This window comes from Sprattus sprattus (genome assembly GCF_963457725.1).
Source record: "Sprattus sprattus genome assembly, chromosome: 14".
NCBI classification, from domain to species: domain Eukaryota; kingdom Metazoa; phylum Chordata; class Actinopteri; order Clupeiformes; family Clupeidae; genus Sprattus; species Sprattus sprattus.
In genome coordinates, this window is record NC_137912.1 from 32,817,214 (window position 1) to 32,831,279 (window position 14,066).

General features: G+C 39.3%; 1 pseudogene across 1 annotated transcript in view; it reads left to right on the top strand.

The window, feature by feature from the left end:
- Positions 1-6,720: 6,720 nt before the first annotated feature.
- Positions 6,721-14,066, top strand: part of LOC308375604 (integrin alpha-X-like) — a 32,401-nt pseudogene continuing 25,055 nt past the window's right edge. The window contains exons 1-9 of the transcript in view: positions 6,721-6,757; positions 7,594-7,708; positions 7,928-8,031; positions 8,378-8,448; positions 8,577-8,691; positions 11,726-11,862; positions 12,120-12,270; positions 12,747-12,808; positions 13,426-13,975. The product of the transcript in view is annotated as an integrin alpha-X-like (transcript). The remainder of the gene's footprint in view (positions 6,758-7,593; positions 7,709-7,927; positions 8,032-8,377; positions 8,449-8,576; positions 8,692-11,725; positions 11,863-12,119; positions 12,271-12,746; positions 12,809-13,425; positions 13,976-14,066) is intronic.

A 14,066-nucleotide genomic window follows, 5' to 3' on the forward strand; every position in this document is an offset into this window, starting at 1 on the left:
ATAGTGAGAGGTTATCAGTATCAAGGTTTTTGAGAGATGGTTTGATCCCTGCAATTTTGAATGATTCTGCAACCTATCCTTAAATTAGTGAATTGTTTATTACTTTAAGTAGTGTCTCATCTAATAAGGACAGTGCATGTTACCAATGGGTTTGAAGGATTCTAGGAGTACACCAGGTTGTTGGGGAGTTACAAAGGTTATAGTGCATCCTGAAAGGGTTACAGGGTCCTATAGAGAAGACTGTGATTTGGACTCTGTAAGTCACCAAGAGACATTTTAAGTTGTTTTTGGCGATGTATAAAGTAAATAATAGTACCACAGCAAGTCTGTGCTTGTTCATGTCATGTTAGAATCAGATTCCTGAATAGAACATTGCTTTAATAAGAACATTCCCTTCAAATTACTGTATATAAACTATAACTATAAACTATGAACTGCATAACACTGTAATCTTTTTCAGTGATAATGATAAACATGATCCTGAGATTCAGCTGTCCAAGACTCTGGACATTGGGGTCAAATACAGCATTTATGTTGTACTGAAAAGGTCAGTGTTCTTCAAAAACACTCTTAACATTTGTTTTTTCACAAGTTACAATGATGAATTTCACACCACCATTACTCTTTTTTCTCGTTTCTTGTACTTTCACTTAAAAACAGGTCTGAAGGCACAACAAACTACATTAATTTCACTGCAGGAAATAATCACTTGCAAAAACCAGTGGTACAAAATGTAGAGGTAGAGTAGATCCTTTTATGCACACGCAAACACTAATGACTTTAATGCCTTGTGTCATTGGGGAGTATTGTGTGTATACTGAGTCTGAAACATAACAAAATGTGGAAAATTTCAAAGGCTCTGAAGATTTTCCAAATGCACTGTGTGAGATGTGGTCACACATACAGCCGCGGAAAAAATTAAGAGACCACTTCAAAATGATCAGTTTCTCTGGTTTTACTATTTATTGGTATGTGTTAAAGTAAAATGTACATTTTTGTTTTATTCTATAACCTACTGGCAACATTCCTACCAAATTTCAAATAAAAATATTGTCATTTAGATCATTTATTTGCAGAAAAATGACAATTGGTCAAAATAGCAAAAAAGATGCAGTGTCTTCAGATCTCGAATAATGCAAAGAAAACAAGCTCATATTCATTTTTAAACTACACAATACTAATGCTTTAGCTTAGGAAGAGTTCAGAAATCAATATTTGGTGGAATAACCTTGATTTAAAATCACAACTTTCATGTGTCTTGGCATGCTCTCCACCAGTCTTTCACATTGCCGTTGGGTGACTTTATGCTACTCCTGGCGCAAGAATTCAAGCAGCTCGGCTTCTTTTCATGGCTTGTGACCATCCATCTTCCTCTTGATCACATTTCAGAGTTTTTTTTATGGGATTCAGGTCTCGAAATTGGGCTGGCCATGACAGGGTCCTGATCTGGTGATACTCCATCCACACCTTTACTGGCCTGGCTGTGTGGCATGGAGCATTGCCCTGCTGGAAAAAACACTTCTCATTGTTGGGGAACATTGTCAGAGCAAAAGGAAGCAAGTTTTTCTTCCGGGACAACGTTGTACTTTGCCTGGCTGAGGTTTGTAAAAGACCGTAAGGATTGAACCAAAGCCGACTGGAGGGTCTCCTAGTTCGTCTTCTCTGATGAGTCCAATTTCACAGTAGGTGCAAGACTCTGTGGCTTGTAGGCCTCTCCAGGTCTCCGTCTAACCATCAGACGACCATGTGTTGGGCAAAGCTGAAAATTGGACTCACAGGACTTCTAGGTCTAGCATTTTATTTAGTTTTTCATAGAAATGTCTCCAAGTACTTTCTTCAAGTGGTACTTGTAGTGTTAATTGTGATTAGGTGATTAGAAGCTGAAACAAGGAGTACAATCTGATGATCACAACATTTCACAGGACTCTCATGATAGATTTCTAGGTGCATTCCTCTGTGTTAACGTTGAAAATTTGGTCACCTCTGCCACACTGGAGTACAACAACAACAAAAACATCTTCTACTCAGACTCCTCACGCCATGCACCTGTTGCCAGGGTAACAGGAGAAACCAAATTCAATTTTGAAAGAGTTTAAAATGGTGTTACAGAGTTAGGTGTAAAATATATGATTATGTAACAAAAGGAAAATAGTTCTGATTTAGGTCGGCATTACTACATAGCTTTTTTTTTTAAGTTGTGTGTGTTCCCTGTAGATTGAGACTCTTCTGGAGGTCATTGGTGGAGTAGTGGCTGGTCTGATCCTATTGGCTCTCATGACAGCTGGCCTGGCCAAGGTAACCAATGAACATTGTTCCAGTGTAAACTTGACATGTCTCTTGGTCCTGTGGCTGGCATTTGGTTCTGTTCAGTCGCACGTCCAAACGTCCAAAGGATGTTCGCTACAAAAAATATGACATTCCTTCCTCGCCACTGCTTAAGGTGCTTCATGTTAATCGGGGTTTCGCAAGAATCTGAAAGAATATTTTGTTATGTTGCCAATTTTCACTAGTTGCAGGCAAGCATGGTAGCTCCATGATAAATAAATGAATACAAATCTTCTCAATTTCAGTCGGGCTTCTTCAAGAGTCAGTACCAACAGAAACTAGAGGAGGCAGGAGCACAAGGCGGAGAGGAACCACTAGGAGCCGAAGCAGAATAACAGCTGTGTGTGTGTGTGTGTGTGTATGCTTGTGTGTATGTTTGTGTTTGTGTGTGAGTGTGTGTGTGTGTGTTTGTCTATGTGTGTGTCTGTGTCTGTGTGTGTGTGTGTGTGTGTGTGTTTGTGTGTTTGTGTGTTTGTGTTTGTCTATGTGTGCTTTTCTGTACTGTTAATATTACATCACTCTTGAAATGGAAAAAATGTACAGTACCAACTAGGCCTAATATACCAACAAATTATTTGGCACATTTACATTGACATACATTTCCGTTATGTTGTGATGGAAATTGGTAAACATGTTGCATTACAAAGTAGTTTGGTTCTAATGTTTGCAAACCTTAGGGGAAAGGGGTGGGGGCCCCTTGAGTATTTACATTAAGTACTTCACATTTGTACTTCCTATTTGTATGTCTTCATTTTATTTGTGTACACTTCCTTATAGGTTTTCATCTTTGTTACAGACTTTATTTGTTTTTCTTCTTGTTGTGTCAAATGCTAAATGTATGCGGTTCTTTCTGTATGTTTCTGTGTTCAGCTTTTGGGACTGCATATGTGTGTGAAAGATACTGTCACTGATACTATTCCATGCATTTTTTATTCCGTAAGGGTTGTGGAGAGATAATATAAGGATGGGGAAATGGGGTCTGTGAAGCTGGTGGTTTTATGTTTTTATACGTTTAGCCAAAACATACTTACTTTTATAATGATAGCCTCATTATATGTTCATGGCTTCTGTAATCTCAATCAAATCTTAGTAGTGTGAATAATTCCAATACATCGTTGAATGACTTTCAGAACATCGACAGCGATTAGAACCAGTATCGAAAGTTCACTTTACTTTAAGGGGAACTGAAAGCACCAGACTGTGTACAAAGATAACAAAATAAATGTAAGTGTTTCAGATCTGGAAGATACTAGATAATTATCTTTTGTGTCTGTGTATTGTTGGTATGCTATGCTATGGTATATTAATGTCCAGCTTGTTGTCAAGGTGGCAAAGCCAAATTACACTTTATATCTGGAAGTTGTCAGAACATGCACAGGACAGATTTAGTCTTCAGGCTATGGTTGCATGGCTATATTGGTTAAGTAGTTGTCTATGAGTACTTGCGTGTGACAGTGAGAGGACTGGTTGCTGTACGAAGCCCTCAACCAATAGCACAAGAAATTGAGCATCTTTTCCTGTGCATAACTAAAATGACTTGAGGTAGAAATGAAATACAGTGTGAGCACATTTGATTACACAATCATAAACATATAAATGCATTCATTTCATAACCATAGACTTTAATTCAGAATATGATTATACACACGTGGCATTTGCATTGCGATGATAAGCCAACTTTCAGAGCAAAAAACCAACATCATTCTAAATATCCTAGGTTAACAATAATGTTAATAATAATAATAATAATAGGCCTACGTCAAACAAGTCAAACAAAGTTGTGGACCAAGGACTGAACCTTAATTGAACTGAACTGAACACTGCACATGCATAGGCCTACATTTTGGTAGTCTACAGTTTGACAGTCATTAAACTTGTGAGCATGCACTTCTAGCATCCCTGTATAGGCATTTGTGTAAAACATGAAGATTCCTCCCACGGACTGCAGCAAACACGCCAGTGAGCTGGGCTCTTGCCTTTGCTCTTCACCCGCACACACACTTTTTGCCACCCCGCCACAAACATGAATCCGGCACCACTGGTCGGGACAATGGCATTTTGGAACAGAGGGTTCACTGGTTTAATAGTTCACTGAGTAAGACCAGTCCTCACTGGTTTAATAGTTCACTAAGTAATGTGATGCCGATCATTTGAGCCATGTTGACTCTGATCCAAAGGCAGTCCTCCAAAAAGAAACCATGAATGGCAAATGAATCAGCACTTAATGTTTATATGGTATATCATGATGGTAATGATGATGATGGTGATGATGATGATGATGATGAGGATAATGATGAATATGTATAGTAAAAGAATAGAGAACTGAGGGTACTACTTTACAGCTGGTATTTCTAGGGTCTGTTTCTCCTTAACCGTGCTCAGTTAAAATTAAGTTGAAGTAAATCCAGTGACATTTTAATGAAATGACTGCCAGAGCAGATAAGAGCAATGGAACCAGTCTTGCACTCTCACAGTCTTAGTTCCCACGCCACACTAATGGGAACTGAGGCAAGCGCTTCAGGTCTGGCAGATACAAGATAAGTGGCAAACTTATCAACTTCTCCTTTGTATTTCTGGTATGTTAGATTATTGTTCAAGTGTTCCATCACCAACTTGTGTCCTGCAAAAGCGAGTGTAAAACCGATGCAGCTTCAGCTTGATGCCAAGGTGACAAAGCCTAATGACACTTTATTTCTGGAAGTTGTCAAAACATACTTTGTCATTTAAATTCAGAATATGTAATGACATAAATGTATGCAAAAAAACTGACCTGTTCTTCTGATCAATGTTACCTTAAATAGGCGTAGGTAAGCTTGACATCATTCCAGCTAGCATTACCCAAGTCTTATTAAGCTGTCTCCAGACTGATAAGAGGGGGATGGTACCAATTTTCTCTTCAAAGAGCTGAGACTGACACATTACACTAAGAACTTACGTCAGGCGTTATAAAGCATTGTTAATGTTTTATAAACCCTGAGAAATTATCACATAATGCATTATCTATACTCGCTTCAGTACTATTCTATATTTCATAAAGAACTGAATGGTAACTTTGGATGAGTTATTGCTAAGATAAAACTACACAGGGGTTTACCATTTTTTAGGTATGCTTTTGTAGGTAAGTACATACTTCAAAGGTAAGGTAGGTGTAAGGGTCCAAACGGTCACCCCAAGTTTTTGGGTTGTGGGCGACTGGAATTGGTGGTGAATATGGGGAAGACCGTGCAGGAGATGGTGGCTTCTTATATAAAAAATATTTCTTCTTTTATTTAAAAAATGAAGGAGGAAGTTATTGTTTTTGTCCCCCTCTTTGTTGATCTGTATCTGCCTTCCTATGCATATTCCCCGTTTGTTGTAATGTTTGCAAATGCCTCTGTGCCATGAATCACAGTCATCTGTGTGTAGGAGCAGGTTTGTGGTAGTGGGCTTGCCTCCTATTTGAGCAGTGTCTGACCATAAAGTCTCTGGATTCTGCTTGGTTGTTGCGTTCTTAACTGTTTTTGGATACATTATGGAATGTGGGAGGGGGGCCCTCCACTCGAGGCTGTTGCAAAAAGTTGAACTTTAAAAAAGTGTAAATCTTTTAAGAGCTCTGGGTGAGCATGACTGTACAGAATGTTGCCATAAATGACACCTTAAAAGGAGAGGGAGAATGGGAGGGAGAGAGAGAAAGGGAGAGATAGAAAGAAAGAGGAAGAGCTCTCTCTGTCACTCTAACTGTCTCTCAAATTCAAGTGGCTTTATTGATGTGACTTTGTTGGCATGACTGTTCACAAAATATACAATTGAAATTAGCATAAATAAATACAACAAACAATAAGCAGTAACAGTACAAAGAGCATGCAAAACAAGAGGGAATATAGATGGTAACATAGGATATAAACATATAACAAGTTAATTCTTAATTTCTCTAAAACTCTAAGACTTCTGTATTGGTTGCAATGAATTAGGAAGTGCAGCTCTGTCTCAACTGGTTACAGTAAGAAGATAACCTTTCCTCTCTGGGCAGCCAGGTCGGTCTGTGCAGGCCGACTTATGGTCGTGGTGTAATGGCCTGAGTGGTTTATGGTTCACCCAGTCTCTCTCTCTCTCTCTCTCTCTCTCTCTCTCTCTCTCTCTCTCTTTCTGTCACTCTAACTCTTTCTCTCTCTGTCACTCTAACTCTCTCTTTGTCTCTCTAACTCTCTCTCTCTCTCTGTCACTCTAACGCTCTCTTTTTCTCTCTCTCTCTCTCACTCTAACTCTCTCTCGCTCTCTGTCACTCACTCTCTCTCTCTCTCTCTCTCTCTCTCTGTATTTCTGCCCTCCCTTTCGTTCTCATTTCCTTACTCTCTGCTATATAAACCACCCAACCATAGCCTTGTCTCACAATTCCCTTCAACTTGATGACAAAGGATGCTTGCCTCATTTTTCAACTTGTGCTTCTTTCCAGGTAAGTTGTGGATATAACCATCATCTCATTTCTTTGTATTGAAAACATAGATAGGTCTGTTGAAACCACAGCTACCACAGCTACGGCCATTTGTGTGTTTAAAAGGCAGAGAGCCTGTCTCATGTCTTGAATATATACTATTGTTTTCATGTCATGTTTCACTATGGAGAATAACACGTAGGCTACTTAAAATCTGACTGAAGATGCCTCAAATATACTCAATTTGCAGATAAAACTCTGAAGCATACATCCAACTGAAGTGAGAGAGAGATGTGTGTCTTGGACTTTTCATTTTTTTTTTTTACTTTGTCTGTTCAAATTTACAGACTTTACAGTTGAGAGACTGAACCATATTTAGATAGATAGATAGATAAATACTTTATTAATCCTGTGGGGAAATTCTGGGAATCTGGCAGCTCTCTCATATTTACAATAATTACAAACAATATATACAGACAATTTGATACAATACAAACAATCCAATTCAGCTATGTAGGATGAAAATGACAGGAAGTTGGTGTGGCTGGGCTTTTTCTCATCTTTTACTTTATCAAAGACGTGTTTCTTCAACTAAGAGCACAACTTCTTCTAAACCATTGATTTACTTTCAAAAGGCTGTGAATAACAGAAAGGAAATGATGGAGCTTCAAAGAGACATAAGACATACAGTTATTTCACAGTCTGTCTCTTATCAATACTTCATATTTTATGTGAATTATTTAAACGCTTACATGAAAACTATTTCACATCAAGACAGCTCTACCAGATACCCATGCTACCTAGTATTTCTTTTTAAAAGTTTTATCCTGATTAATTGTTGTACTGTTTCTTATCAGCATTTCAAATGGTGGCATGTTTCAACATTGAGTCTACTTCTTGGAGACACATCACCCAACCAGCCGAGGGCTTTGGCTACAGAGTAATCCAGGATAGTGCATTGCGGAACGAATGGCAGCAATACCCAGAAGATGCTCATACAGCATAATCAATGACGTTGCTAACATCATTTATACGATCTATAATACTTCCTCTTTATCCTCCTATAATCAATAACGATGCTAACATAATTTATATGATCTATAATACTTCCTCTTTTTCCACCTGTAATCAATGACGTCACTAACATAATTTATACAATCTATAATACTTCCTCTTTATCCTCCTCTATAGTCTGCTGGTAAGCGCCCCTCTTGAGCAGCAAAGTGTGGATAGGAGAGGACAGGTTTACCAATGCCAGGTCTCATCCAGCTCCTGTTCAATGCTACCTATAGACGGTATGAGATATATGTTCATATATATGTGTATGTATCTAATTATCTCAGATACTGATGTGTACTGAAGAATTTTATCAAATTAAATATACTGAACACAACAAGTATTGAAAACAGATTTTTTTTTCTCAGCTCATCTAATGAATCATATCCCTTCATTATTTTCTACAGAATTTTCCAAATTCATTAAATATTCAATAAAATACAATCTTGTTTAGTCTTGAGTTAGATTTACCTAACTTTTGCTGAGCCTAGAGCTTCTCATATCAAAGATTTTTGCATGTCGAGTTGCCTTTGATAGCATTGTTGAGTATAAACCTTGTTGAATCTTGTGTGTGATCTGCAAAAGTCCCCTCAGATGGAGTGAATATGTCCCTTGGCCTGACGATGAGCAAGACTGAGATGTCCCCAAAGACAGTGGTAGGTCACCCCTCCCCTCCCCTCCCATCCCATCCCATCTCTGTCAGTATTTCTCCTTGCCAACACTCCTTTTCTCCTGTGCTTCACTTTCTTTTTCCTTAATCTTTCTTACTTTTGTTGTCGGTCAGGTTTGTGGTCCGACTATCCCTAAAGAGTGTGACAGCATCAATCTCTATGGCGGGATGTGTTTCAGCATTAGTCCATCACTGCAACTGGATGGACCGCTGCCATCTTCTCTTGAAGGTACACTGTAAAAAAAAAACTCCTAATTTTACAGTTAATAACTCAAATTTTTTACAGTGGTTTTCTGTTTTGTGAAATTGTATACAAAACTACATATAATAATGGAGGTTAACTATAAATTCAAAACACGACTGCTATTTTAAGGATAATGCCAATAATGACAAATTACATGGATTGCAAACCCATTTTCATTAACCTGTTAGAAACTTGATGTTTATTGGCAAAACTCCATGCCCAAATGTAAAGGCCTAATTTTGAGTCTTAGGCGTAGTATGGTGGCAAATTTCAATTTGATGTTACAGAGTACCCCTCAAGCTATGATAAAATACCTTTAGAGTACCATATATGTTATCTAAAATGTAGGCGCTCCCTTTTATGTTTTTCTTTTACATCTAGATTACTGTGGATGCAAGTGGGAAAATTAATTGAAATGGTCAGTTTTGTCGTATAATTGTGTGCCCCCAATGGTATGCCATCACCTGAACAAATTTGGAACTGATATCTCATCCCAATCAAAAGTTAGAAGATAAATAATCGGTGACCTCTCCATACTCTTCCGTGACTTTTACTTTCTGATTCTACCAGACTCTATTTCAATCTTCTTGTCATCCAACCGTTGAAGCTCTTCCAATACTGCTGTTACCCCATAAAAACTATCTTTTTTGGGGCTGATTCTCTGTTTTATTTTAAGAAGCCATGATGATGTAGAATAAATGTGTTTTGTTGTGCAAATCGATTTCTTTATACAACTGTCTAAAACTGGGGGGCACTGTAGCTCACACAGTAACCTCAACCACATTCGGGCTTGAAGCTGAAGGAGGTCACGGGTTCGAATCCGGTCCATTTCTCCTGTCCACTCCCTATCATTTTTTGTCCAACTCTGCACTAATCTATCCATTAAAGGCATAAAAGGCCAAAAACAAATCTTAAAAAAATAGAAAAGAACTGTCTAAAACTTGCGTGGCTAATCGGCAAAACAAATGCACGTGAATTACTGATTACATCCCACCTTCTCTGTTTTGCACTCGGATATCTTTGCTTCTCATTGGTCTACAGTCATGATTGACACACGTGTGAGCCAGTCAAGGAAAGTATTAGTTTATGTTTTCCACGTAGGCTACAGGCTTAGCATAGTTTACCATAGCAACCATAGGCATATGATAACATCTGTAAAATAGTCTTGGGTGCGCGCGTTGTGTCAGATATTAGTTACAGGTTTGCGTATCTTGCTGGCTGATTGGGTGATCCTGATAATCTAGGGGTCATTGAAGAGCTTAGATGATGGCCTTTCAACCATAGATATACACCTTTTGCTTTTAACCGTGTACAACACAAGACTTGCCTGAACCGGAAGTAGTTTCCATCCCACACAAAACACTTATCCACAAGATTTTGGTGTGTCTGTGGGAATTGGTGCCTATTTAGCGTCAAGATTTTTGTACAGACCTCACTTTGTTCATTCGGTTTAAAATCAAGCCACCCCTGAACTAAACACCACTATACATATTTGGGACCCATTCTAACGGCATCGGCAAGCCTGGTCTAGTCACACAAGAGCATTGTCCAAATTCCCTAATGCTGAATGGGCACTAAATCCAACAGACCCACTCCGAAATCTTGTGGAAAGACTTCCTAGAAGAGAGGCAGCTGTTATAGAGTAGTTTTGGAATGAGATGTGTGTGAAACTCATATAGGCTATGTGTGTTGGTCAGGTGTCCCAATACTTTTGACCTGACCTAACCTTGGATCTGGCTGGCCCAGAGCAATGCAGAACAATAAAGACGAGACAAGGGGGAAATGACTTTGCAATGGACTGACTCACTCCATGTATTTTAATATGAGTCTGAAGTCAAATGTTGTAACTGCTGTGGGTAGAGGCTATTGTCACGTTCCTGCTGACAAGCACATACACCTGTTTCACTCTCACTCATACTCCCAGCTGCATGTCATCAGTATCATTCACTGTCCCAGCTGCACTGCATTAACATCTTCTAAATTACACGATCACACAAACCTGATTCACTCCCTATATAACCTGCACTCCACTCACTCTCATGTCTGGTCTCGTCACAACAAGGACGAAACCTTTGCCCGAGACTTCTAGCTCTGTGACCCACTCTACGTCCCTGGGATTCCGCCTCCCGGCCACCGGCAACTACAACCCCATTGTCATGGGCTTGTAGCCGTGTACCTCTGTTCTTTGCCCTTGTGCACAGTAGCCAGAGTGAGACTCTGTGCGATTTTTAGTTCATGTTCCTAGTTCTTGTTCTTTGTGTTAGTGTATTCCCTGTATGTTGTTAGTTAATTAGTTTCTCCCCGTTTTGTGTTACCCAGTGTTTTCTGTAACATGCCCTCGCGATCACAACCCAGAGTTGGACGCTGATGTTTGTGATTTAGTTTATGTCTAGTGATTGTCTCAGTGTGTAATTAGTTAAATATGTAGTTCTCTGTTGTGTTCTCTGCTTAGCTCATCACCCCCTGTGAGTCTTTTCCGGAGTAAGACTCTGTGTAGTTTGGTTTACATCTATTCGAAGTTCGTCTGCGTGTCTGTCCTGTCTCCCTCTGTCTGTAAACCCTTTGGTGGATTTGTATACTCTGTTTCTGTTTGGGTCCTGTTCCCCCGCTGTTCTCCATCAATAAACTCTGCATCACCCGAAACTCTCCGTCTGACTCTTCGTCCGTCGTTTAGCAGGCCAATCACAGTCTTTACGAGCTGCGTGGGGCCGGAGTGGCTTTGACGGATAGTCAATGTTTGAAATAATTGTAATCCATTTTATACAGTACTTTTAGAGTTTTTATTTTTGTCTTCCAAAATAAAACCATTTTACAATCTTGAGCATGTGTCAACACTTTATTGAATGTGTTTGATCATAAAAATGCAGGAACAATCTGTAAAATTACATAGTTTCTCTGCTAAATGTAAAGTACCGTCACTTAATTGAAGGTGTTTCATTGTAATAAATGAGGGAAAATCTGTAAAATACCAGTGTTTCTCTGCAAAACTGTTAGGGCTGCCACTTTATTAAAGGTGTTTAATCCTCTGCTGGAGCGCGACCGGTTGCCAACAGGATTCTCATTGTCATCACAGATGGGCAGTCCGCTGATTCCTATCAATATCCCTCTGTCACTGCACTGGCTGACACAAAGAACATTATTAGATACGCTGTTGGGGTATGAGGTGCTATATGATCCCTTTTTACATGTATTCATTTAGTAGATGCCTCTTTCTCATATGACATTTAAAGTCCAGTCCAAATATGCATTTTGTCAGCATATTGTTAATTATATTATTGTTGCCAGCACCTTGCTCTTCCAATTGAGCATCATTTTTAAATACATTTTCAAAAGCTAACTTACTACTTAGGCTCTGGTGTAAGAAGCTAATTCTCCCCTTATGTCAGATGCTAATTCTCTTTCTTATGTGACAGGTTGGCAACGCTTTTAACAGCCAGAGTGCAAAAGATGAACTCAGGGGCATAGCATCCTCACCAAAATCAGACCACATGTTTAAAGTTGACAGCTTTGAGGCACTGGACAAAATTAGCAATGCCCTGGAAAAGAGCATCATTGCCATTGAAGGTATGGGCACATTTAGATTTGTCAGCACTTGCAACTTATCTTACAATCAGAGGAAGAAATACTTGTATTAATAATAATACTATTACTACTAATAATAATAATAATGCATTATTCTTTTACCTAATGAGTAATTATTGACTTTTGTTATAAAATTAAGGAGTTAACTAGTTAACTGCTGACAAACTAAGACAGCCCAGTTGGCAGTGATAGAAACTAGTGAACTTGTGTACTGATGATATTCAGTTATATATAGTAGACACAACTGGTGTATTCATCTCTCTCTCACATGTTAGTTAGCTTGCTATCAACAAAAACTCCCCAATGCCTCTGAATTATAAACCTGCATAAAATTGTTTGAAACTCACTCACAAACTTTTCTTTTGTGTCAGTAAGACACTGCAGTGGAAGCAAAGTGCTCAAGTCATATGCAGGAGCATGTTGATGTTATTGTTTTCCTCTCTCTCTTTGTAACCCAGGAACCCAAACTACTGGTGACTCCACCCATGGATTTAGTGCAGCTCTTGTGTCCAGCCCAGATGTACGTTCAGCTTTTTGAAATGATTGTGTTGTTACTTTAGTGAGTTTTTAAATGATTGTGATTATGGGTGAAAGTGGTTCAGGAGGTAGAGGAGTCGTTTAGCAAACGGAGCTTGCTAGTTCGATACTGTCTCCCCTTCACCAAGTGTTAAAGGGTCCTTGAGCAAGACACTAAACCCCCAACCTCTCCCGATGTGCAACTTAGATAGGAGCCACTGACATCGGTGTATGATGTCAGAGGCTTCCATCTGTAAAGCGCTTTGAGTGCTCTATGATTAGAATCGCTATATAAATGCAGTCGATTTACCATTTATAAACGAGACAATTTCAGATTTTAAAAGACTTCTACGATATTGCTGACAACACTAATGTAATGCTATGCATCATATATAAGGAACACGACACTTCATTCATATACTATATTTGTAGCTATTTGGGATCATGTTAATGGGAAAAATGTGGACCTAAACAGGAAATATGGGTCTAGGTAAAAATAAAAGAAATCCTGAAATTTCCTTTTAAGACATTATAATTAACTAATGAAACAACAATTTTATATGTAAGGCTGAAACTTCCTGTGGTGTGTAAAAGTGAGCTTCTATGGTTTTTCTCTTGCAGGAGAGGTTTCTAGTGAGTGTGATTGGGGCAAATGGGTGGAGGGGGGGTTACCAGAACATCCCTCTGTCCAGCAGGACGCCCAGTTTTAGGAGGGTTCATGAGGTCACTCCTGACAGCTATCTGGGTGAGAGACTACTCACCTTGGCACTGAAATATTTTATACTCTGCCATCTTGAGCTTTGTGTGTCTTATTTACATAGTGTCATGTTAAAAGTCAGTTATGTTTCATACGTATGCCAAGACCAAAGGTAAAGGAACATGCCCATAACGCTGCCTAAAATCTCACACCATGAGGAGGCAAATACACAGATAGGCTACTGTCATCTTTTCCATGCAGTATTTTCACATGGAGGTGTCTGACACTGGTGTGTCCCTGCTGGGGATGGAGGGTCAGAGGGGGAGGTTCGGCTCGTCTCTGACCAGCCTGGCAGACCTGAACGGGGATGGGATCAGGGATGTGGCAGTGGGAGCTCCTCTGGAGGATAACGGACAGGGCAGCATGTACATCTTCAACGGGCGGAGACGAGGAGTGAACCCCAACTACTCACAGGTGAGAGAGGGAGAGATATTGGGTGAGATAGACAGAAAAACATGAATAATTAACTGGTAGTCATGGTAGTTGTTGGGCCATTATAGATGTA